This window comes from Mauremys reevesii, linkage group 9 (assembly GCF_016161935.1).
Source record: "Mauremys reevesii isolate NIE-2019 linkage group 9, ASM1616193v1, whole genome shotgun sequence".
NCBI lineage: Eukaryota > Metazoa > Chordata > Testudines > Geoemydidae > Mauremys > Mauremys reevesii.
In genome coordinates, this window is record NC_052631.1 from 94,431,705 (window position 1) to 94,458,117 (window position 26,413).

The 26,413-nt window shown below is 39.6% G+C and overlaps 2 long non-coding RNA genes across 4 annotated transcripts in view; both read left to right on the plus strand.

The window, feature by feature from the left end:
- The first annotated feature begins 1,555 nt into the window (after nt 1-1,555).
- The window catches only part of LOC120371476, a 164,261-nt gene continuing 139,403 nt past the window's right edge, over nt 1,556-26,413 (plus strand). For 2 of the 3 annotated variants that reach the window (XR_005584388.1, XR_005584389.1), the window contains exon 1: nt 1,556-1,877. This is a non-coding gene — a long non-coding RNA (uncharacterized LOC120371476). The remainder of the gene's footprint in view (nt 1,878-26,413) is intronic. The other variant, XR_005584387.1, reaches the window with a different exon arrangement.
- On the plus strand, nt 1,905-19,505 carry LOC120371477. The gene is made up of 3 exons (XR_005584390.1): nt 1,905-2,159; nt 9,882-9,936; nt 18,478-19,505. It is a non-coding gene; the product is annotated as an uncharacterized LOC120371477 (long non-coding RNA).

Consider the following 26,413-nt stretch of genomic DNA (forward strand, 5'->3'; position numbering starts at 1 on the left):
TATTGGAAGTTTTGAACTCACCCTATTGGAAATCATTTACTACATTGCACAGCCTTGCTTCCTGTATGTTGGAGAGATTCTCATTCACTGTGTGTTCCTTATGAATTGTTAGAGACCCCGGGGAGAAGTAAACAAAATGAAAATCAATAATGTCAGGAAGACAAGCTTGAAACCAAACACGGTCCATTAACTAGAAAGGTTCTCGTGCTAAAACGTAAAGTGAGGCCACGTGCAAAATATACATTTTGTGTTTGGGGTTCAAATTCCAGGAAATAATCTACTACTGCCACAAATGAGTCTATATAAATGAGGAAGAGAATTAATTTTTTTAATTACCCCATTGAAATACCTGTAACATGACTCAACTGGCTACTTGCAAGTTATCCAGGAATACTTATTATTTTTATTATAATAGCACCTAAGAGTCTCAAACAAGTTTGAAGCTTTACGGTACCAGGGATGGTGCACGTTCCGAGACAGTCCCTTCTTCAGAGAGCTCGCAACATTAATAGAGAAAACAGATAGGAGAGAGGGAACGTTAGAATTTCCGTTTTACTGATGGTGAACTGAAACACAAAGAGATTAAGTGATGTGCCCAAGCACACACTGGAAGTGTGTGGCAGAGCCAAGTATTGAATGCCTATTTCCTGACTCCCAGCCCAGTGTATTAACCACAATACTATCGTTCATCTGCATGACACACTTACTACTCAAATATTTGACCATGTAATTAGGCCAGGGGTCTATAATAAGGCCTCTGGGGAACTAGGAAGGTGCACCTTAAGCACCTGCTGGAGGAAGAAAAGCCTCAAGTCAATCTCTGATGCTTATGGGTAACTGCGAGGGCAGCCCATGTGCTCTGTAGGCATATCGTATGCACTACTGCAAGTAGAATAGCTCAAAAATATTTGTTTCAAGGTTGACATCTATTACAGAATGTGTCATCCCTTTAACACAATTTAAATGAGAACTGGGATTTGAATATGCTTTGCATATTATCACAACTACGTGAAATACATTTTATGAAAGATGATGTGTATTGAAGTGATGGATTTAAGCAGCCCTCCGGGAAGTAATGTGTGATTTCCTCAGAATGTTTGAACTGGTGTATTATATACTGCAATATACTAGAGAAATTTTTAATTTCTGGGCATGTCAACTTTTGCATTAGAGAACATACATTTGTGCTTGCTTATTTTCCTGGCCAGTATCATTCTATTTTTCAATGCCAACATATTTTAATGTGTCAATGGCAATCATGTAAATATCTTGACAATAAAAATTCCTGATTCTGTGGCATTGTTTGTGCAGGAAACAAGGTGCTGTGGGTCCAATATCACTGTGCTGAGTCTCATTATCTGTGTTTCACTAATTGTGGTGTTGCAGGATTTTGTTTAATAATGGATTTAGTTAAGGGTAATTGATTTGATGGCTACTTGAATAAGACAGATTAAGAAAGAAGTGTGAGAGTAGTTAGTGGAAGCAAACAAAACAACAGGTGTCTCTTTAATCTGTTCTGTGTTTGCTGGGAAACTTGTGTTATGCTGTTCTTCAAATGAGCTGTGTTACCTTGTCAGGAATGCTGAATGTAGGGACAGCTGTTTTTAGTGATGAATGCAGGGAGTAGTGCTTTTTAAGTACAGCTTGCCTGATCCTCAGCTGGTGAAAATCAGTGTAGCTCTGTTCCAAGCCCTCCCCGTCTTAGAGTCCTGCTGTGCCTAAGGGGAATTCACCCCAGGCTAGGACAAAGAGAATCCTCAGGTGCTCTTGTCCTCCAGATTTAAGCCTGCTTTGCTGCAGGGGGAGTGATGTAAACAGACTTACTGCACTGGAGAATGGGGCCTGTATTTTTATGCATCTATACACAAGAGATCAAGGTACAATTTGCACATTCAGCATGAACTCTTGCATTTCCTGACTTTGAGAAATGAGCTGTGCAATTTTGCTGTTGTAAGGGCACATTTTTAAATATTTAATTTTTTTTAGATCTCTTTAAAGGATAAAAGAGACATGCAGAGTTCTATAATTGCAAAGCACCAGTTTAAGATACCTCTGAATTACATTAGTAAGCCAGAAAGGTACACTCATTTCTTTAGCATACTGTCATTGGACAGCCAGCAATACAACCTCATCTTGACTGAGTTTTCTGCTTAAAACTGGTAAATATATATTTTATACTAACATATCTGAAAAGGAAACGACATCCAGAAAGAATGTGTTGCCACCTTTTCTTTTATTTAACTATGCAATTAACCTTTTAGATTTTTACTAGCTATCTTGCAGCTATGGCTAATAAGTAGACCTGTTTCAGTCCTGTGTTATTCATTAACTCTAGAAATCTGTTCTGAAATTGCTTCTGTGCTAATGAAGTATGGATGTTACAGTCTCTGTAGGGATTATTTAGATACTGCTGCCTTGATAAGTTTTGTAACTTAATTTGAAATCAGAATACTTTAAATTTTCTAAACCATGGCATTCCTAAAGTTTCACAATATTTGGAGACTGTGTTTCCTTGTCATTTTGCATCCCTTACTCATGCGAGTAATCTCTCTAAAGTCAATGGTATGGCTTGTATGCTTGGGTCCTGAGTTATCAGCACTTCTGCCCTCCCCCATTTCCTATGAAGCTTTGGAGTCCTGTGACTCAAAATGAAATTTTATAATAGTGTTGTGTTGCATGGACCAGTTGGTACAATATATCCTCCCACCTGCTCACTTCCTGCAGAAAGTAAAAGAGTTGGTCAAGGTGGAATCTGAAGTGGTTTGCTGAGGTGTTCAACTTGTTAATCTCCATTAGTGGAATCTAATTGCTCAGGCCAATTAGAGGGATGGATAACTTGTAGTTCATTTATTACATCCTCTTAGCCTGGTTCACATTGATTTAATCCATTTGCTTCATAATGGTTCTCATTTGAGCTCTAGGCAACAAGTGACCTTTTCCCCAAATTATTGGCTAAACCTACAAAGACATGTACATCTATGCAAATTCTGCACCCACCCCCCTCCTCACTATCTGCTGCTTTTTCATATACCAGAGTGAATCTAGTGTTTTCATTATCCTTGTTAACTTTCAGGAATAATTTGATGCTCCTGAAAGTAAGGATATAACAGCATGGTGTAATTAGAGGCGTTCCAGGCTTCCCTGCACAGGTCGTGCAGAAACTATGCAACTTATGCCAGGCTACTGCTCCAACAAAGCTATGGGGACCTGGTTGTCCCCTAATTGGTTCTAATTTGCAGTGCAGAATGTCCTTTAAGTGTGTTCCCAAATTGGGCCGAAGATTATCATTTCGGAGACCACTGACCTGGTTGTAGTGTGGACTGCTCTTACAATGTAAGATTAGGATTTGTGAATAGACCCATTTTCCAGTTTGACCGAATCAAGATTTTCACCTATATCACTAGAATATGAAAGGCTGGTGCAAGAACCCTCTAGATGATATCAGTCATTCACTTCTGTTTGCCAGTATTACATTCGAGTAGCTAGGTAGTAACCTCAAGGACAGTCCTGATTGCTGCAGGGCATCATGGTTGTAGCTCACTTATAACATCAATGTGAACTCTACAGAAGAAAGTTGCTCTGATTAGGTGTCGCTGGAATTCCAGTGCATGAAAAATTTAGAGGTTTTGGAATGTGTTTGTTTATGTTCCAATGCAGAACGAACCAAAACCTTTCAAAATTTTTCATGAAAAAAATAAGAGCGAGACACCCACCTGAAAAACCACCAGCCCACTGGTTAGAGTACTTACCTGGAATGTGGCAGACTCAGGTTCAAGTCTCCCACATCCCGTGGGTGACAGGGGATGGATCTTTTGATGACTTGCCCTGTTCCTTTCACTCCCTCTGAAGCATCCGGCACTGTCCACAGTCGGAAGACCGGATACAGGGCTAGAGGGACCATTAGTCTGATCCAGTACGGCTGTTCATATGTTCCCTGTTCTGAATCCTGCAGAACGGGGACTTACTAAATATTAATTGGGCCAGATAGAAAACTAGGCAGAGCAGGGACTTTTGGTGACACTGATGTGTTTCCACAAAAAATTTTGGTTTTGATGAATTGGGATTTTCAGACACAAACCAATTTGTCAAAAAATTCCTGACAGGCTTTAGCTGTCATAAACTTTTAAAAGTTATATACCGGTATACTTCTCCACTTTATTTCATATTATCCACAGCAATGACGCTCAATATTTATATTGTATCTATAATGCCCTGAAGCTAGATGCTATTAGAATATCAATAATATATCCAGCCCTAAGCAATGCACATTGAATGTTTGCTGCACATTGCTTTTAGGAATGAAGTGATCCACTGTGCAATAAATATCTTAACAAGGATGAATTCTAGAAAGTCCACTAATAGTACTAGCTAATTGTGGAACCCTCAATTTACTCTACATCTCATCGTTATTGGTTCAGAACTATATGGCCATACTTTAGACCAAATTCACCTTGGCAGGGTTGAATTTGGCCTGTTGTTTCAGTTACTCTTACCAAGAGACCATGGCACATATTGATTGTGACCTCAAAATCACAAATACATTCTAATTTTGTATTGTTGGGTACTTTAACACACATTTGAATGAGCTGTGGTCATGCCCTCTAGCAAATTAGAGAACCAATGGTGCCGTCTGGTACAGTGATGTTCATTCATTAACCATATTTCATATTTCAGAATGGAATTCCAGAACTCTCCCAGCAGCTTCATTTGATTTCACTTTCAATATAATTCAGCACTTGAGAATGGACTAACTAGTTGTGAGCATAAAAATCCTTTCTGGTCATTTTCAGGCAGCCTTTCAAGTATCTTAAAACTGCTATCATATGCCCCCTTAATCTCCTCTTTTCCAAATTAAACATACCTAGTTACTTATGCCTTTGCTCATATGGCTTGCATTCCGTCCCTTTGATCATCTTTGTTGCTCACCACTGGATCCTTTCCAGTTTCTCTACATCCTTTCTATACGTTGATGACCAAAATTAGACACTACTCCAGCTGAGGCCTACCCAGCACTGAGTAGAGCAGTACTATCACCTCCCATGACTTGCATGTTATGCCTCTGTTAATGCAACCTAAAATTGCAGTTGGTTTTTTTGCAACAGCTTTGCATTGTTGACTCATGTTGAGGTTGGGATCCACCACAACTCCCAGATCCTTCTCAGCAGTGCTGCTGCCAAGCCAGTTTACCCCCTTCTGTATTTGTGTATTTAGTTTTCTTCCCTAAGTGTAGCACCTTACATTTCTTTGTTGAATTTCATTTTGTTAGCTAAAGCCCAGTTCTCCAATTTATCAATATCCATCTGAATTTTAGCTCAGCCTCCAAAGTATTGGCAACCCCCACTTACCTTATGCTACTTAGTCCCACTGTAATACTTTGGGGATTATACCTGCCATATCCAGAAGCGCATTCAAATAATTCCCAGCAATTCCTGTATTGAAATATACCAGAAAACTATTGACATCTTGGAGTTTCATTTGTATGGAAGTAATACAAAACACAGTTATATATTGGCAAACAATGAGATGAAAACAAAACAGTGGTTTTCACATCTGGTTCTTTTGGCTATTACAGTTCTAAATACGCTGCTCACTCTTAGTGAAACTTTATTCAAGCTCTGAACAGAACTGATTTTTCCACTTTCCTGGCTTCATCTCTAGACACTGAGACTCCTTCATTTTCTCTTTCTTCAACCCCTAACTCAGCGATTACTCTCCTACTTAGTACCCTGCTTAGTACCCTGCTTTAATCACTCCGCTGAACTCAATGAGAATCTTTTCATTGGTTTTGGATTGGGCCAGCTAGCAATATTTTGCTACCTTTACTCCCATCCAATAGTACTTTATTCTGGGCACTGAAGCCAATAGAAAGACTCCTGTTAATTTCAAAGAGCTTTGGATTAGACTGCCTGCAATAAAGCCCAATGGAACCATCTATTGTAGTGTTTCCCAAACTTGGGACACCGCTTGTGTAGGGAAAGCCCCTGGCGGGCCGGGCTGGTTTGTTTACCTGCTGTGTCCGCAGGTCCGGCCGATCGTGGCTCCCACTGGTTCACTACTCCAGGCCAATGGGAGCTCCTGGAACCGGCACATCCCTCGGCCCGTGCCACTTCCTGCAGCTCCCATTGGCCTGGAGCAGCAAACTGCGGCCAGTGGGACCCGCGATCGACTGAACCTGTGGACGCGGCAGGTAAACACACCAGCCTGGCCCCCCAGGAGCTATCCCTGCACAAGTGGTGTCCCAAATTTGGGAAACACTGATCTATTGGATTGATTCTCCACTGTCTTGCCCCATTTATGGCTGTTCACCTCTATACAAAGCAGCTGTAAAATGCAACCAAATCAGACTGGTTACGTTACACCCACATTTCAGAGATATAAATGACTGTGGCAGGTGCATAGCAGTAGAGAATAAGGATCTTCACCTTTCACAATGTTGGGAATTCTAAATCTTAAAATAAACAAGAAACATTGAAACCCAGTAGAATAGAATTACTCAAACTTTACTCATGAACTAAGTAGAAAGTTATGGTGACTGATGCCTGATACAAGAGTCAAAGGGGTGAGATTTCACTTCATTATCATGCAAGCATACAGTTCTTCAGCAGAAGTAGAAAACCACGTAATGTTGAGATTATCATGCTGAAGGCTTTCATTAACAGATGCCCATTGGAGACAAACTGGTTGCTGAGTGTTTTTTGTTTAGTCTAAAAGAAAACATTTTCCTTTAAAATATTACACTGTTCTGAACTTGAACTGCCATTTGCTGTCCTTTAAAATGTAATAGCAAAATGAATCTTTTCTGTGTGACAGGAAGAAATCACTTTGTATTAAAAATCCTAAATAATATGAATCTGAGTAACAGAATCTCAAATGAACCCGCTATTTATCTCTCTCTGTGTGTTGGTATAACTATACATTTTACTTTTGCATTGACATATCTCTAGATATATATAAGCAATGGGTGCGTTAGACATGGATAATTGACAATGGCCTGTTTGAATTTAACCATTATGTTTTTGCAATATTGTGTATGCTCAGAATTGTTTGTTGAAATTTTGATTCACTTTCAGATAACTTGGCTTCGACAGACAAAAATCCTATATAAAAATGTTTTTTCCCATAATTCTTTCTGGTTGACAAATCTAGTATGAAACGTATGAAGCCATAATATTCATCTTATAGTAAATTAATTCATGATGCTGACTGCTGAGAACACAATGGCAGGTTCAAGTTTATTGGTTTTATAAATCAGTTAAAAAAGTTACTCCATAAGAGCTTCTGTGTAAAACTCCAGGATGTAGTTAAAAAGATAATGCAGTCTGCTGGGTTTTCTTTTATTTTGCTAGTGTGATCTACTGCTATAAACCACGACTAATGTTTTGTTTCATTTTATTTTATTATTATTTTGGTCATTTTACTTGTAGTCTAATGAGCATCCTGTTGTAGGTGAATTGCATTCAAATTGCAAACTTCCATCTGGTCTCATTACTTTAGAGATTACCTGCTTTATGGGTTGTTTAGAGTTGAACATCCTTCACGTTGTCACTGTAATATAATTTTTTTGGGAGGGAGTACCAATATGAATCACTAATACTTTATTTTAGTGCAACTGCAGAAAAAGTGTTAGATAATTATCAATCTGCCTCTTTGTTTAGCAGACAGTGGCTGCATCTACATAACAGACTTTGTAACCATGACTTACCATGAGTGCTAGCAATGGGGAGAGCTCTAGTGTTTGAAAAGCACAGTGTGATGAATTGACTAGTTACGTTACCCTGGAATTTGACGTTCCTGTGTGTCCTCCAGAACCTGACATTACTGCAGTCAGCCATTTTGTATGTTCAACCACTGCCAGCCGAAAACCAAATACTACATAGCGAAGAATAATCTTAGGCCTTTGTGAGGCGAGGTTAGACAGCTGCATACTTGCAATTTGCTAATCGGAATGGGAGGATGGGAGAGGAAGTTATGGAAGAGAGCAAAGTGAATAGCTATCTTGATTTTAGGTGCCCCTGATATATTGTTGTTTATAGCTAGAAATCCTAAAAATGTTTTGAGATAATGAGTAGTTTGTTGAAATTAGGGGAATTGATGACTGCATTATGCTGACCCACTAGGAGTTACTGTAGGTTATGTGCTTTGTTAAAAGATTGGGTAAAAGTAAATACCTCTGAGTAAATACCATATATTAGGGCAAGGAGCTGACATTTAAACTCCCCATCAGCTGGATGGAAAGAGGGCCCTGGGAAGCCTGGCTGGTGATCACTCGAAACCATCTCAGACTGTGGGCAACTATATCTGGGATGTCCTAAACCTATTGTGTGTGCTTAATATCTAATCGATAGTAGTTTTAGATCAAAGCACACTTGTTGGGGCAATCATTTATCAGAAGGAATTACTGTCTTCCCAGTGATTTATTCCTGACACTGCTGGGAGAGAAACAGTTAAGTTACCACTTTTTTGTTTTCTGAAAACCCTGGGTAACAGTTACATCTGTTTACCACTGCCCTTTACTGGACAGAATCAGAATGGTTTGATAGATGCTATCTGGCTTGATAATATGGTGAAGATTGTCCTTTATTGCAAATAATGGTGGCTTATGATTTTTAGAGTAGAAAGATGAGAGTTCCAGTCCTGCTTTTGTTGTGAAGCTCCAAGTGGCTGCACTTTGCAGCCGGGACTAAACAATGAAGATCTCAAGCATGTGTTTGGGGTGTATCAGGAGAGGAGCTGGGGCAGAGCTGACGGAGCTGTGTCTTTGCAAATCCATTGGTTGTTCTCTTCCATGAAAAGTACAGGGGCAGGGAAAGATAACGGAGTGGAGAAGCCAGTCTTGCTACTGTGTTCTAATTTCTGCGCAAGACTATCGGGATATGCCGGAAGAGACTGAGAAACAGCACTCGTTGTCAAAGTATCGTGTCTGTTTTATGACCAAAGTAACCGAACAGTTAGCCCGCAGGGGCAGGAAGTCGTGCATTCATTCATTGCCTGGCTTTTTCTAAGCTTCTTTCTATGATGGTTCTACTGTTTTGGGAGTTTGTCCAAGTGCCTTTCCATACCTACAGGGGTGAATAGTAAAATATTGGCTTTGCCTGAGGGTATATCTCCAATTTTTGGAGACATCCAAGCCTTTTCCAAAGCTGATACTCTCATTTCTAATATGCAACATCTGTACAGGTGCTATGTGGGTGTTCCCTTCACTTTGTACTGCCTATAGATCTTTTATGCATCTTACATGTTTCCCTGACTGTGTGTGTGTCAGAAAATACTTATTTTTTGGGGCGAGGGGGATTTACATCACATCCTAATAACACCATTAGTAAATCAGTCTTCCAAATTTTTGCTTCAATTATAAGACTGCTTTAGATACATGGGAAAGCAAATTTGGGCAGAATAGAGTTTAGGCTGAGGTTTTTTTTTTTTAAAGCTGCATAAGGAATTTGAGCACCAGAAATTGAATGGGAGCCAGGCAGCCAACCACCCCAGATACCTTTTGAAAAGCTTGGTCCAAAAGTGCCCTTCTGTGTGGACTCAGCTTGTGCTTCGGTTTAAAATCGAGGTTTCCATTGTGCAAATATACTGTATGGAAATAGCCAATCTGTCTTTCTGTCTGCGCTGTGTATTTTCACTAAGCCTCCACTCTGCTGAATTCTCTCCCTCAAAAAACATAGTACAGAACTTATAATAATAACTGCAGCCCGAGACTAGTAGATAGTTGATAAAGTGCTCAGTGAAGTATTCTGTCCATCCAGCCAAATCTGATAAATTGCAGCAGACTAACATAGTCACAGGAGTAACATAAGGAGGGAGTGAAATAACTTTCACAAGGTTTTCAGAGTATCCACTTTTCTAGGAAAAAACTATTTGCTGTCCTCTTACAGGTGTTTGACAGGCTGGTGGGAAACTGGACATAAATAAGTGGACAACGAGGAGCAGGTAAATGATGTTTTTTAAAACTGAGGAAAGGTTTGTTCATTAAAAGAAAAGATCCCGAGAAAGTCAGAAAAGAGCATAAAAATTGCTCTGCGATAGCCTGTGCAATTTTAGTCACTAGTGGCAAGGTAAAGATGTAATTTTGAATTCCAGTGTTTACTACACAGAAAAAAAAAATCACGACAAAGCTCCCTTAACAACAGAGTAGGTTGTGTGTGCATTGGCTTAGCAGTAGTTACAACAGCACAGTGAAGAGTTGCAAGCATAGGCCTGATTCTCCCTGAGCCCAAGGATTGCTCAAGGCTAGCTTTGCTACTGGTGTTTGCTGTTCTGATTCTGTTCCTGAATCCGTTTAAATTGATAACAAAATGCCCCTTGATTTCAGGAGTGCAAGTCTCCAGGTGTTCCCTGGGGTGATGTGCCTACATTCCACATTCTGTCGCCTTCATAGTGTAGGTCAGAGTCTCCATGAAATTAGATGCTAAAATATGGATTTTGGTTCCCACTGTTAGCCATTCAGGCAGCACAATTTTAGCCTAGTAAATATACTAAATGTTAAGTTAATTGTTAATGGATTAAGGAATCTCATTTTATATTGCAAAGATGTTTCCATCTTTTAGACTTGTATCTGCATTTTTTCTTTAATCCTTCAAACATCTAATTTACTTCACATTCTCAACATCTTGACAGTTCTTTTGTCTGTCCCTCCTTCCACATCAGATTCAGGTGGTGGAATTTATTATTCTCCCCTGTTTTGTTTTTGCATGGCAGGTGTCATTTTATTCCCCTTTGTTGTTGTTCTCCACTCAAAGGCCTGGTCTACACTACGAGTTTAGGTCAAATTTAGCAGCATTAAATCGAATTCACCCTGCACCCGTCCACACAACGAAGACATTTACTTCGACATAAAGGGCTCTTAAAATGGATTTCTGTACTCCTCCTCGATGAGGGGAGTAGTGCTGAAATCGACATTGCCAGTTCGAATTAGGGTTAGTGTGGACGCAATTTGATGGTATTGGCCTCCGGGAGCTATCCCACAGTGCACCATTGTGACTGCTCTGGGCAGCAATCTGAACTCAGATGCACTGGCCAGGTAGACATTCAGTAAATTATAACCTTTCTAATGATATCTCACATGACCCATCTTGCATAAAACATATATTAGTTATGCCATATTCATGTCCTAACAATATTTCTATGAAGAATATGGGGGTGTAATGTCACCGGATGCATAGGTGCGCAGCCCCTCTGCAAATCAGGGCTCCATGTGATGTAACATCAGCTAGTCAGTGGGCTGTGTAAGTTTATGTTGTAGACTCTACAATGTAGAGGCGCGCACACACACGGATATTAGACTTTGTAGCTCACAACTGACAGACCCAGTAGGGTATGGAGCTGAATGCCAGAATTAGTTCGGATGCTAATTTGGATTTTATCCATTGGCCAAGTGCCATCGGCATCCACATTCTGAGCCAGCTTCTGAGCTGAAATGCTGGAAACCCCGCAAGAACTTTCGTTGTAGGATTCTTCCATTCCACTTCCTTAGCAGCCTCCCTCCCCCGGCGATCTCCACTTACCATCAGGCTCAAGGCTTCTGTTTCCCCACTGAGCTCGTCAAGGGGAACCGACTCATTGCGCCCCACCACTACATTGTGAAAGGGATGCCAGGTTAGGCTGCCCTCCCCCTAACCAATGGGGATCTCCCTATGCTGGTAGCAGGCGCATTTCTCCTCTCCACGCAAACTCACAAAGAGCAGCGGGGAGCAGGGTGTTCTGTTCCCAATGCTATGATGTGCACCTAAAATACAAGTTCCTGAAGCCCTTGTTCGGTTGCTAGAGAACGAGTGCTGGAGTAGTGGAATGTTCTTTGCTTGGTTTGGCCCCAATTCTGGAAAACACTCAACCCTGGTCTTAGCTCCTTCTTTGTTCAGGGCACCACATAAGCACATGCTTCTCTGCACCATTCCCGATGCTGTTGTGAATCAGGGCCACTGGGATTGGGTATGTACCTGCAGCACCATCATAATAAACCGCATTGTGCCTTAAAAACTTACAAATCCCCAAGAGGATCACATTGTGCTTTATTGAATTTATTGCTTGGGAATATTTTGTGTAGCTCTGCATGCTGTGGGAGGCCCAGGCATCAAATATGCTGGAATACGTGAGAAAAATATTTTTGTATTAGTTTGTTTCACACCATCATCTATGGCCGAGAAAGATCCTGGTGAGACGACAGACTCCCTTGGCGCAGACATAAATCTCTAATTCCAGAGCAGCAACACACAGGGCGGTAATGCAATGGATTAGTAATTCCTTGGAGTACCAAGAGGCGGATGGGTAGTTGCATGCTGGGAGCCAATGTCTTCATCAGGAGTCCAGGTTAATAAAATGAGCAATGAATAACCCCATGATTTTATCTGTCCCAGGCTCCTTAAATCAATTGCAAGGAAATCCAGCATTTTGTGAAAGGGCAGATGACTCAGAATTATATGAGAGAAATAGTGTATATGGGAATACTGACCTTATATAAACTTGGCTTCGTTTTATTTTTTTAAGGAAATTTCATCTTGAGAGATATATTTAAGTAACTTTTCTCTATCAAGAGGACGATTCCAGAGACTAACTGTTTGACTTATAGACCAGCACTAAAATAGAAATTGTCCTGTTTGCAAGACAAATGATATCTCTCATAAGATGTCTAAACTTAATTTTAATTTGCTGACGGATGAATGTTGAGTGGCTGGTTGTTGCTAAGGTCTTTTTATGTGATTTACTTCTATATGACTTACAGACCAGTTACTTTTATATGGTTTATGGCCCAAACTTTCTGTAAACTGGTGACGTAATGTCATCTCAAGACCTTTTCACTTCCTCAAAAGTGGTCTCATGTTCTGTGTTTTTTTTGATGGGTCGCAAGCATACAGTTTCTGTGGTACGAAAACACTGAATATTTTTTAAGTTGCTGGCTTATGCAGAACTTTCCCCAGAATTGGCCTTAGCTAAAGATGACTAGTTTGAATTTGTGTGGACCAAGCTGCATGGCTCCAAGCTAAGGCTGGCACTTGATTTGTTTGAAGGCCTTGGAAGATTGCAAGGTGGAGTGGGCAAGGCTTGCAAACCATAAGATTCAAGGTGAGACTGAAAAGCCTACCCTTTCCGGTCAAACAAGCTACCAGAGGGAAAACAGATGTTCCAGAATCCCCAACACTGTCCACTGTGGGAAGAGGAATTCAAGACCTCACAACCAGACTATACCAGTCTCTCCCTGCATTTGGAGGAGGTCCATTAGTGGGAAGTCCTCTGCCAGCAGAACACCACCCACCAGCTTTTTGATGGCAGTTTCAGGCATATTTCACAAGAGTCCAGAAGACTGCGAGAGTACAGAGTTTGTGAACACCCTGTTATCTCAAGTATCGTCTTCTGTTTTTGTCTTTTGTGCTTATTATCTGGGAGGCAACCCAGTCTTTTCATATTCTTTAATTTTAGGGTTTGAAAGTGTGGTTGCATGAGTGCCTGTAAAGTCCCCAGGGGGAAGGCACCAGAAAGAAAGCTCACTAGGTTTAAGCAGCCCTAAATAGAGTCTCATAAAGCTACTTGGTAAACCATGTACCATATTCTGCGATTAAAAGACCTAGTCTTGTAAGCTGTGGTACATTAGAGTTCTGCTTATCAGAGTGTTCTGTTAAAGTCTGTGTTATATGATGTCTATTGGAGGGAGGTGGAAGGAAATGATTAGCCACCACATAAGAATATACATCTAAGGAGGAAGTTTCATTCTTGGCTCTTCTTTCGTATGGCTTGGTAGCAACAACCATAAATGTATATCCATGTTTCATAGCCAGCACATTGACGCAGCAGTGAGCTGGTGAATGTCCTTCGGGCCTCCAGCAAAAGAATGAAGGGGACATTCAGATATGATGTGCTCTGTCGTTTGTGCCTGGTGACCCTAGATGTGTGCTTCATTTTCCATTTAAAGAGGATTTGTCCACCTCTCCCATGAGATGTCCTGATGCAATTCAATCTGCCTGAGTCTTTCCGACACAAATCAAAACCCGATGGTTCATCAACAGTATCAACGACAAGCTGTTTGTTTTGAGCAGTCAAAGTACTCCATGTGACTCTCCATTGAACCTCAGCATCAAAATTGGGTGTAAGGATCTTGATACGGTTCCATAGACATTAATTTTAATCTTGTCGTTAGCAGGTTCTGCAGGTCATGGTGCAGTGGGATCCTCATATTTGCATTGACGTGATTAAGAAAGTGAAATGTCTGAGCGACTCTTCTAATTTGTGGAGGCTGGATTTATGACTCAGTACTTGGCTCTGAGGTTGTGGTTTAGACATTAGATAATCATTTTGGATTCAGTATCAAAATATTTAACCAGCTACAAGTTAGTAGATTTGATTGACTTTTTAGTAAAATTCTTTAGTTGTTGAATATAACCCAGTGGACAGCCACCTCCCTGGATCCCTTCATAGGAACTATAAAGTTCGAACATATCTATTGTATGAATTTGATGATTTAATTCTCTTCTCATATGGAGACTAACTTGTTTTGATTTTATACTGTTTTAGTCTTAGTTTAGCGTAATATAAACAACTGTAATTTAGCTGTGGTGATGTTTTCCTGATTTGATTTTTGTTTAATAAATGTATAATATGTGTAAAACTGATACTGAGTCACTTTTCTTCTTCCAACAAGTAATGTGGGTCCAGATGCTTTGAGGACCTGGGTAGATATCAGACAGTCAAGCTAAAATCCTGAGCAGCTCCCGATCATTAGCCTTTGGTTCTCCCAGTTACAACCCTGGGAAAAGATGGTGCTGCTACCTTTGTATATTTACCTGTGACATATTGTGTTTGCTTTTTGCTCTTAATACTAGTAGTTATGCAGCTGGTGGAAAGATGCCAGCTGCTTGTAGTGTAAGAATTACCCAGTGAATGTTTTGTGTGGGAATGTGATTATGTAATTAAAGTTGAGATGTGTTTACTAGCACCTAATGTTCTGTAAGTGCACTTGTTTTACCAAACTCATGGGAATGTAGAATCCCCTAAACACAAATGCTACGGCTTATTTCTACATTATTTGCAGAGGGAAAAACCCTACTGCTAGAGTGTGTGTGTGTTTGTTTGTGGTTAATGGCATCCTTCCATTTCAAAATGAAGGAAAAAGTGAACACTGCAATATTCCCAAACCTTCTAATATCTGAGCAGCCCTGTTGCACCTCAGGTAAGCTCAGCTAGCTTCAGGTAGTGTAATCCCAATGATTTATATGGAAAAAGTCATTGATGTTGACTATGAGGAATAAGAATCACACATTGTGTCTAATTGGAAAGTAACACTAACAAACTTCTACAAAGAAGTAAAGCCTTTTATCCACTTAAAGACAGAGCAACATTATGCTAATGAGTGTTAATCAGATGAAGGGAAATCCTTTGATCGTGTAGTTTTTAAGTTTCCAGATGGCTTTACTGAGACCAATGGATATAACAAGCATTTTTCTGCATTATTCTCCTGGGTACATAAGTACACGTGTTTAGGATTCTTTTAAGCCCTTTCCTCTTTGCAGTGTCTCCCTTTTCATTTCCAAGATCACCAACTCTATCCCCAAAACTTGGAACAGATTCTTTGAAAGTTCACCAGGGCTTAAAAAGCTTTTGTGTGAACCTGGGCTGACTGACGACTGCATCAAAAATCATGGAGGAGCTATGCCTTTTGCAAGACTTCCACTTAAAAACTGGTGAAATATGATGGGCTTGAGGTTATAAGCAGCTCAGTGTAAAACTGAGAGGGTGTGCAGCTGTAGAAATCGAAACCAAAGGAAAGGTATGAAGGAATCCCCTTTACACAGCTCTGATTCCAAGGCTGGTCTCCAGATAGGTGTCGGCCTATTTATTTATTCTGTGCTTGTCGTCATTGTAGTTGAGCATCATACAGAAAATGAAATAAGTATTTCATCACTAGAAATATCCAATCTCAAGGAAGAGAGGGATATTGTACATTTAATTGTGGGGTCGGTCTTTTAAGTGGGAAGAGTTTGAGTAGCTGAGACACTTATTTAATAGTTGAACCCTTACTAAAAGGTGTGGGTTTCTTGTTTGTTTTTGAAGATGGGAGGTCAGATTCACAGTGCTCTGCGCAGCACACATGAAGAAAATCAGAGTAAAGGTGGCTTTAGGTCAGCTTTCCACTCCTCTGATCTTGGGGATTCTGGCGGAGTCGGTTTAACCCAGTGGTGGAATGTAAACCTAAGGGCTGTTCTTTCTTCTGCTGGCTACAGTGATCTCCAAGGAGCCATTGCACCAAATGAAAACCTGAGTATAAAGGTTTTCTGGCCAGGCTCTTTTCCCTTGGCCACTGCCCCACAATTTATCACCTTTGTCCTGGTCTACAATGGGAGTTGTATAGAGTGAATGGCCCTGGTAGCTGGAGCCACTAGCTTTTTCCGTTTCAGGATATGGTCATAACATTGTGGCAATTTATAGGGGGGTTTTGGATGGAGAAAAGATAGTATCTCTAACTTTTCTTTTTGTGAACCGTTGGCTTCAATTTCTTTATTTCTTTTCTCTAGTAACCAAAAATATATTCATTTTTATATGTATTCATGAATTTTCCACAGTATCTCTTTCTTGTATAGATTGTGGTAATTTTATTGCATAGTGACATCTACAGGCATACCCTCCCAACAATGTACTTTGGAAGTTTGGTATAAGGTCCAGAAAAAGAATTGAAATCCCCTAAGGATCATTTAAAATTGGGTTCTGTTAGGATATTCCATCACTTTCATATAAAGTTTAAATTATGTAATGAAAAAGATAATTCCCTATTTGGAACTATAATACAGGAAAGAAGGCCAGTTTTTCTGAATTTAAGTAAAAGAATACCAGAAATAATCGGAGGTAATGATCCATTGTTAGCTTTCAAGCAGTTGACCGATTATTTTGTTGAATGATATCTACATCAGAGGTAAAGTGACAATGAATATATGTAATATGAATGAAGCACCCAAAATGATATATATTAAACACATTTGGTTGGTGATAACAAAGTTATAAATTATCTCAGAAGTCAATGGCCAAATGATCTAAGGGCTGACGTGAGCGATGAAATGATGAATGTGATACATGCAAGTGGTTTGAAAAATTACCCCCATTTTCCATTTGGAAAAAACTGAGGCACAGAGAGAAGTGACTTGCCCAAGTTTGCCCAGCAGCTCAGTGGCAGAGCTGGGAATGGAATCTAGGTCTCCTGAGTCCTGCTCCACTGGTCTGTCCACTAGGCCACAGTGTGAGTAGTAATAAAATGCAGAACAAGGTGCTTATTTCCCCTTTACCTGTTCATAAGTGTATTTTTGACAGATGGTCAAACACAGATGGTCACATGATCCTATGAATATGTGTTCTATGCTTGGATAGAGAGCACTAGAAGATCCTTAACTTAAATTTATATCTTGGCTGGGGAGGCAGCATTGTCCAATTTCACAAATGACGCAAGTTTGATTTTACTTTGTTGCTGGATAAAAAATTTAAGCCCTGCAAGAAATGGTGTTTTGATCAGTAGGTGGCACTTGCTCCTTTTCAGTCAGTACAAAACCAGTGTCCTCACTATCTCATTACTGAGGTGGGGTTAGGAGTGCTTGGTGCTGATGGAGGTATGGTGTTTTGGTAGAAAACAGAGATCCTGACTACAGATCTCACAGCATTTTCCACAAAATGAAGGCGTTTAGCTTGATGTCCTGGTTAACCTCTAATTGGGAAATTCCATATTGCTGATCTAATATTCCCCTCTTGTTCCGCTGAATGAGGTAGTCTTCTGTTTGTTGTGTGCAGTGCTGTACATGGTTAAAGCAATCCACTGGAGTAGGAAGCTAGATTTTAGTGCTGGGTGAAACGACTATGCATCTACAAGGCCATCTTTTTCAAAGGGGCTCCAAATTTGTATGGGCAACATTGTGAGCAGTTATTTCCATGTTCCCTCTCCCTATTTTCTGGTTACGTTATTTGCAGGTTGGGTAGTGATATTTAGAATCACTTACTGAAAAACGTGGGCCATACTCTACAGGGCATGTGCGCGCCTGGAAATATTTTAGTGGAAAGCACGGTATAAGTACCAGCTATCAGTTCCTCCATTTTGTTTAGATTACTTGGTGAAGGATTGAACTAAAATGATGATGAACCAAAAATCCAGGCCTGAAAACTCTCTAGCTTTGAGGTCTTCACAATCAGAACTGAGGTCCAGACCCACCTCTTTTTCTTTAATGGACCAAACCAAAACTTGGATCCGCCATTCCCAAACTGGTGATTCTGAAATGTTGATCTAAATGTTATGATTTAGTTTAGGCTCTATTTCTGATCCTTTGCAGAGTAAATCCAATTTGCCCAAAACAAGTACGTTTTTGATTTGCACCGGGAAGCTCCTTTTATATAGGCATGTTTTTAAATTAACTATATTAGATACTGTACATCTTGCTACATAACTGTGAAAATTGACCAGTCATATTATGGAAGTATATCATGTACTCTGTATTTTTTTTTTAATTGTAGGAGTCTTGGCTTCAACATATAAATGCCTTGTAAAGGGAAACCCCAAATCATCCAGTTTTAGAAAACCTGGGGAGATGAAAAGAAACGGAGGAAGAAAATAAAATGTCTATGGGTTTGAATTTGACTTTTTATTGTGATTTTTTTTTTTGCGGGGCGGTGGACGCTGGACAAGGCTTGATAGATGAGTAAATGCTTCTAGACATCAGGGGCTGCTGAAAGAGAAGCCTGTTTTCTGGACAAGATGCAATGTATGCAGACACTGGAAGAAAGGAACCAGCTGTTCATCCTTTGATTTTTGCCTGATCAGCTTGAGAGAGTTTTGTGCAAGGTGGTTAGTGCACTCCTCTTCATCAATGAATAGAGAAATTAATGTCATTCATGACTTTCATGGAATGTTTATGCAGAGATAGGGGAAACATAAAAGGGATGAATGGAGCACTCCAATCAAGAGATGCTTAAATGAATAGGAATCAGAAGAAGTTAGGTGCACTCAGAGTAATATTGTTTTGGCGTGTGTTAATGCAGCCAAAAGATATGGAGGCATTAGGTAATAAGCTTTTCAACCTTGAGTTCAAAGGAGACAAACATGGACAATGTGAAAATAAATGGAGGCAGACTCCCAGGAGAGAAATAAAAATTTTAATATACTGTCATGAGGAAACAATAGGAAAAGGGAACATAGTGATTTTTTTTGTCTCCTTTTTCTACTGAACAGGATGTTATTACAGAGAGTATCTGCTGACCAGAGCCAAGGGGCCATTAAGTTATTTAATGTGCAGAGACCATCAGAAAAGCAGTTTTGCAAAAAATGGCACCAGAGAGGTCTGTTCTTAGACACTGTCACTGAAAATCCGTATCGTGCTTGCTCAGTTTTCATGTCGGAAGATTATTTTTTCAAACTCTCCTAGGATCTGAAAATGAACCTGCTGTTTTTGTATTTTACTTGCACTATCACCAGTGATGATTCCTCCTTCAGAATGTAACTGATGATTTTTCTGATGCATGAGGAAGAATAAAATCTATCTTGCCCTTCCAATTGCTATATTGATTCGACAGGAGTAAAAATAGCACAAAGTAGGGACTTAATCAGACGTTCCTACAGAAGAAGCCCTGGGAGAGGGAAGGAGGGGGTTTGTGTCCCTCCGTAAGGTTATCCTCCTTCACTTCCTCCAGTGGTGGGGGTAGGAGACTGAAAAGTTTATTCGCTGGACCCCCTCCAAAAATAATGGGTCTTGAGGTCTTCTGTGAGTAGTAAAGAAGGGATTGGGCTCTGGGAATGGGTTCTGTCCTATTTGTGGGAGAAGTGAATTCACACACTCACAGGATGCATCAGACAGGCAGTCCTAGCGGAGTCTGACACTTCACACATTTCTGAACAGGAGTATTAATGACAAAAGCCATTTTTTTTCTCCAAACACTCACATATTTGTTGTATTGAGGCTTTCAGTCAAAGTTACCTACTGCCACGAAAGGAATATGCGTGACTCAAAAACACCTAGGTCTTGGATCAGCTTTATGATGCTATTTAGTCCAGTGAAAAACATTTTTTAAACTCCCAGTGGAAAAACACTTCTGCTCTTAAGACAAGGTGGCTAAGTTCCCCATTCCAATGCTGTGAGACAGCTGTTGTTAACTCAAACTTCTGGTGCATTTGGAAGTTTGCAGTGGTTTTTAACCACATGAAAAGACTAAGATATCTCAGTCATGATCTATATCAATTAATGTAATGATTCCATATCTTTACCACTCTTGTTATAGTATTTTTCTGTTGCTTCTCGTATTCAGAGTATTTTTTACAAATGGATAACTTCTCTACCTGGCCTTAGATCATTTTTCTGAGTCGTGTGTTGTACTGTGAGTTTTTTCTACTTTTAATATACTTCAGATGTGGAATTTTGCCTGATAATTATACATATGAACAAAACTTTATTCAAAAGAGATTTAAGCAGGTTACGTGAGAGACCTCCCTCACAACCACCTCCCCGTTCAAAAAAGGAGGAAATGTTGTTATGGGACACGTCTCAGCTGTGCTTTCACACTGCCTATACAGCACACTTACACTAACAGTGGCAGACTCTGTGTCATCCCAAGGAACTCTATGCCTCCAACCTGCCGATCCAGGCGTCAGTCTGTGCACCCCAAGACCCATTGGTGGCTACAACCAGAGCCATGGAAAGGAGAAGGAAGTGTGTATGATAGGCACTATGGAACTAGAGCTGAGAGCCAGCACCCTGGTCCCAACAGTGGCAGGACATGCAGACAAAAAAACTTTAGAGAACAATTGAGTTGCCTAAATATTGAGATTGCTCTGAAATTACTAGTTCCAGCTATTAAAGTCAACAAAGAGTTTGGCTGGCAGCCTGAACTCTAATTAATATTTCTGTCTTGTTGTTGCTTTATGTATTTGGAGCCCACAATATGGATTTTTTTTGCTTGAAATATTTAGCTTTGATTGAATATCTCTTTTAAAAGGTTTACACTTGACCTTGAAGTTTACTTGCAAAAGAAGCCCTATCTTTGGGAAGGGCAACACATTTCACTTTTTTTTTTAACATTAAGTGGCAATAAAATAAATTCTAAATGGAAGCAGCTGTTGACATTTCTGAGATTATAATACAGGAAGTAGTAGTGCAACTTTCATGGGTTACCCTAGAGCTCATTTTTCAAAGTCTTTCTCCTGTGAATTTTGTCTGATAAGTTCTAGCTGAATAAACTGAAAATGAAACGAAAAATCAAAACACACACACACACACACACACACACACACACACACACACACACACACACACACACACACACACACACACACACCAAACCTCCAGGAGGCATTTACCATCTCATTTTGCTTTCACTCTCTTCCGAGTCACTGAAAGTAGTATTCAATTTTGAAATATTTTAAGTGGAATATCCTGGCTTCTGTCCAGCACCTGGGTAGGAAACATAATTAAGAAATGTTAAAATTCTGCCCTAAGCTGTTAAAAAGACAAGCCCGTGGGAGTTGAGATGTGAGGCCTCAACTCCATCTTTAATTCCATACACAATGACATTCCTAAAGGTTGGCAAACCAGGATGGGTAAAATAATGACTTATCTACACCAGGAAAATGACCCTGGATGTCATTGCTGACACTGGATGTCAACCTTTCTCCCTACTGACCCATTACATCAGGAGTCTTGACCTATTCGTTTATTTGTCCCCAAGATGTTCCTACTGTGCAGCTCGAGCATGCAAACCTTGCTCAAAAAGAAACAACGCCTACTGCATACAATGCTAATTTGGATAGGACGTAATTTTCAGGAAAGATTTTTCAGAATGTATTCATATGAATGACTGGGAATTCACTTAATATTTTGCCTAATTTTCCATGGTTTGTATTTCTGCAACAGTACCTGAAAACATTTCCAAATATATACTGGCACAGCCTTTTGGGCTCTTATATTTATCCTCATCCTTTTTCAATCTAAGGATCCATTCTAGAAGACCTCTTAAATCTTATTCTCTAATAAAATGTTTTAGTAGTGGTGTGGCATTTTAACTGTTACTATTATTATTTGTTAGGCATTGTCATCCCTATTAGGTATTTCAGAGGTGCTCATTAGTGTAGTATCTGAACATCAGACACAGAATTCAAATAATTGTCTCATAGGAGAGAAAGCAGAATCTCTGTCTCTTCCATTTCAGATTAAATTAGTTACTTAGGAGTTGGAATTAAGTGATATATTTCTTCCATCTCCTAAACTGAGCCATTCTGTTGCCTTGTAAGTGAACTAAAATAATGGTTCTTGCATTGTGTCTTAAAGGTGACAAAAACAGGGCTCATATTGATATCCATGTGTGCCACAATTGAGGGCCTGCAGTGGAGAATGCTCTCATTCTGGTGGGTACAGCTCCAGGTTCCCACATGCTTAGCAGTTGCAGTTACTGCACATTGACAATATTCTCTGTGTTGCATCTCCATATAGAGTCTACTCTGAAGAGATTGCCGTCTAAGGACTCCACCCCTGCTTTCACTACGAGAGTTTAGAACAGAGACAGGCCCTACCTTAGACACCAGCAATACAATATGGATATAAACACCAGGGAACAGGTTAAGTTCAAAATAGGGGCAATATTCAGGAGAAATCATTGAATGCCCCTATTCTCTTCTTTCTTACAGTGGGGGTCATGCAGAGCTTGTGTAGGGTTGAGGGAGGCCTCGTGTCTACTAGTGAAACTACTGTAGGGTTCTATCTCAGAGATGCCTGTTCTTTTGTGGGCGGGAGAGAGTGGTAACCTTTCATTAAACCTGCAGGACTCAGTCATGTCAGCTGTTCGGGAGGGTAGGATGGGAGGAAGGCTCCTGTCTAAACCCCATGGTTGTCAGTGACCTGTTTGCATGGTCAGGAAAGTCATTATCAGGCACTGAGGACTGTAAAAGAGGGTCATGGAAAATATCAGTGGTCAAAAAGGGTCATGGCTTGATTTGGAAGCATTGACTTGCACCAGTATTATACTTCTCCTGATTTACCCCATTATAAGTGAAAGGAAAGTCAAACCCTTATTAATTGTCCTGTTTATAGGTCTAGCAACAACTCTGCTCCCTTTCTGGTCCCACTGAGTGCACCCCTCTGGTTTTTGGCTTCTTGTCCTTAGCTCGCTCATGATTTTTCCACTCTTAACCTGGGACCTGGCTACCATAACCTGTGTGCGCCAATTGCTATTGCCAAGCAGGCCCAACTAAGTTTGGGGCACCTTTGTTTTTTCCCTTCGGGAACCTTTAGCCAGTGAAATTGACCAACAGCCTTCTTAAAATGATGTGTTTTTATTCAGCAGTTGGACGAAATTATGGGTAAGGAGGGGAGAAAAGGGATTTTAAAACAACAAACAGCCCACAGGCATAAGTCATTTTACCTAATCTAATGCTTCACTACAAATGAAGTTGGATAGACTTTTCTCTTATTACAGGAACAAAACCAACTTGCGTTTTCCTAACCCATCCGTATTCTCCTGAGTGTCTGTCTCTCTATTTTCTGTCTGACCCACTGTGTCCAAACTGGATTGGGTGATTCACAATTAGACTCATTTAGGCTACTTCTTAATGACTCTTAAATGTAAGCTATTAATTGACTATTAAAATAGGCCTTCTTCCTTTTTCCCTGAGGTGGGTGAAAGTGATCCAAGTCAAGCACATAAATTACATTTTGGGATACTTATCAAAACGTGCACTTAATACAAATATAGCAATATTTTACCACAGTTTTGTTCACTTTATTAAAAAAGGCAGTACTTTTTTTTTACCAAAACAGTATTTTTCCCCAGAAAGTGGTTCGTCAAGAAAATGGAAATATTAAAAAATGAATAAAAATCTGCTTTTGTCAATTTTCAGGTTTTTGGGGAATTAAAACTAGAAAAATGTGAGTTGTTTTTAGTTTTCATATTTTCAAAGAAATTTTTTGAGAAATTAAAACAATTTTATTTTTTGTCAAAATTCACAAGGAAAATATCACTCCTTGAGGAACTCTACTTTTTAGTGTTGATTAAAATATGATTTAAAATATTGCCTAAGTAGTGCACTTTATTCATTCTTTTCTATCATATCTATTTAGATGACAAATGATAAAATAACTTGACACTAATCGGGTTTCAGATAGTTCACTCCTGGCACTTGCAAAACTTCCACTGAAACCAATGGGAAGTTTGCCTGAGAAAAGAGCACAAATTTTGACCCTATATTTAAAAGCCTGTCAAACAACATGGTAAATTGTCTCCATAATGAAAATCAGAAACATGTCGCACAAGTTAACAGTAGTGCGTTGATGGGTAATTAAGTATAATCAGGGAATCTTGATGATAATTATAAATGGTAAGCTTGAGAGGTTTATGAAAAGAGTATTTAGACACCTGAGATTAACTTGAAACTTGATAATTAAATATTTTGTATTTATTGGCTTCTATATGATTTCTAAAAGAAGACATCAAACTGTCTTTGTAATCATCAGAGCCATTTTGCGAGGCATCTGATTTTTCTCAGTTTCCCATCTGACTGGTGAACTAACCATAGGTGCTAATAACAATGAAGATGTCCACAATGACTGGGCTTCTTTCCCTGGCGAACCTTTTTCTAGTAATAAAATATTCTAACATGGCTAGTTTTCAGAGCAAGAAGAAACTCATATGCTCTCCTTCCCATTTACCCCGGTGTTGCTTTGATGGAGGGAATTTCAGATTATGGGACAGAATAGGTCAAGTTTCTTGATCTGGAAATCCCTGCTGTGAAAGGCAAAGGACTCACTCCTGCACTCTTTAGTCAGACAAAATATTCAAGCAATGGAAATATTGTCTAAGCACCAAGTGCAAGATTGGATCCCAAACTGAGCACAGGGAGAATGGATATTGGAGCGATAAGGTGATAGGACTCATTTATTGAATTTTTCTCATGCTGGGGAAATCAGGAATAATTTTAGGGCTCTAGGTACCACACTAACTGAAAACTCCAAAAGGGCAACTAATTAAAGAAATGTATGGCTACACATACTGTACCAAGGAGACCACCAGTGACTTGCTAGTTGACGATCTTATCATGCTTGTTGTTCTAGCATAAATTCAGGATTGAACTCACTGAATGATCATTTTCAGTGTTGCTAGTGAGCCACAGAGAGTCCGTGAGCCATTAGCATTAAAAACTCTATGGTCTAGCATCAGTTTGTATGTCCTCAGTTTGGGCCAGATTTTGATCTATTCTGAGTATTTCCGTGAATCCTCAGAGGTGTTGTTTCAGAGATGCAACTGAAAATGAGATTTTTTGTTTTACTTGTGTGTGTGTGCAGTATAAAGTAAAGAGAAAACTTGAAGCCTATAATTGAAAGAGAACTCTTGGGACCAGATCCTCAGATGGCTGCAATTTGGCATAGCTTTTTGTGATTGATAAAACAATCTTTCAGAAAAGGAATACTTCTTAAAATTAAATTTAAAGCAGCAAGCTCTGCCTGGTAAAATAGGCTTCCAACCTATGAAAAAGTTCTGGCTGATGGTAAGAAATCAAGATCAGCATCTCCTGAGGGTAATGGACTTGATTTTATCACTGATTTGTGTCTTGTTACATTGGAGAATAAAGCTGAAAAATAAAGATAGTGAGGTGGTCAAACAACAAAATGAGAAAAAGCTGTAAAATATTGTTGTGTCAATACCTAACAAAATTGGTGATAGACTGAAAGGATACCTGTCACTGAAGTGACAGAAGATTAGGATGATGAATCAATATATATACGCAGTGCTCTGAAGGACAGCAGTTCCATCAAGTTTAGTAAAGTAGCAATAGTATCACAACAACAGGTGTTTCCCACGTGACACTGATTCATAATTCTTTTTGCAATGCAATTTAAATTCCAGCTTACATTCAAAGGCTCGAGTGTAACTAACGTAACTAGGAATCTTTGTGGCTGCCGAAACTTCATTTTCTCATCCATCTTCACAAATACACAAGGTGTAAGATTGAGCCAATGTGTGAAACTTATGTACGTAGTTAAATACATGGCAACACTTTCTAAGCTTACCCAGTTTTGGTATTATACATCTTATCCTTTTCAGTGCTCTGTACTGATTAAACTTTCTAGATTCTCACATGTGTAAAATACTACTAAATATTCAAGGCAATCTTCTCAACCCCCTTTGAGAAACCATGTTAATTTCCAATGCCTAACAAATGATCATATAATTTATGCATTTTAATATCTTTTCAAAAGCAAGGACAATAGATAATTGTCTGGAAATATTTAATTGGAGTAATACAAAGGAAATGGCACCTTGGAGTAAATATCTATACCTTGTTGGCTTGCTAACAATGGTGCTGTCATTATGAATGCTTGTCCAAAAGCAGTTATAAGGCTGCATAGAAAAGCAATAATTTTAAATGTGAATGCATGAAGCTTGCAAGGAGTGTTCGCCCACTCATCCAGGT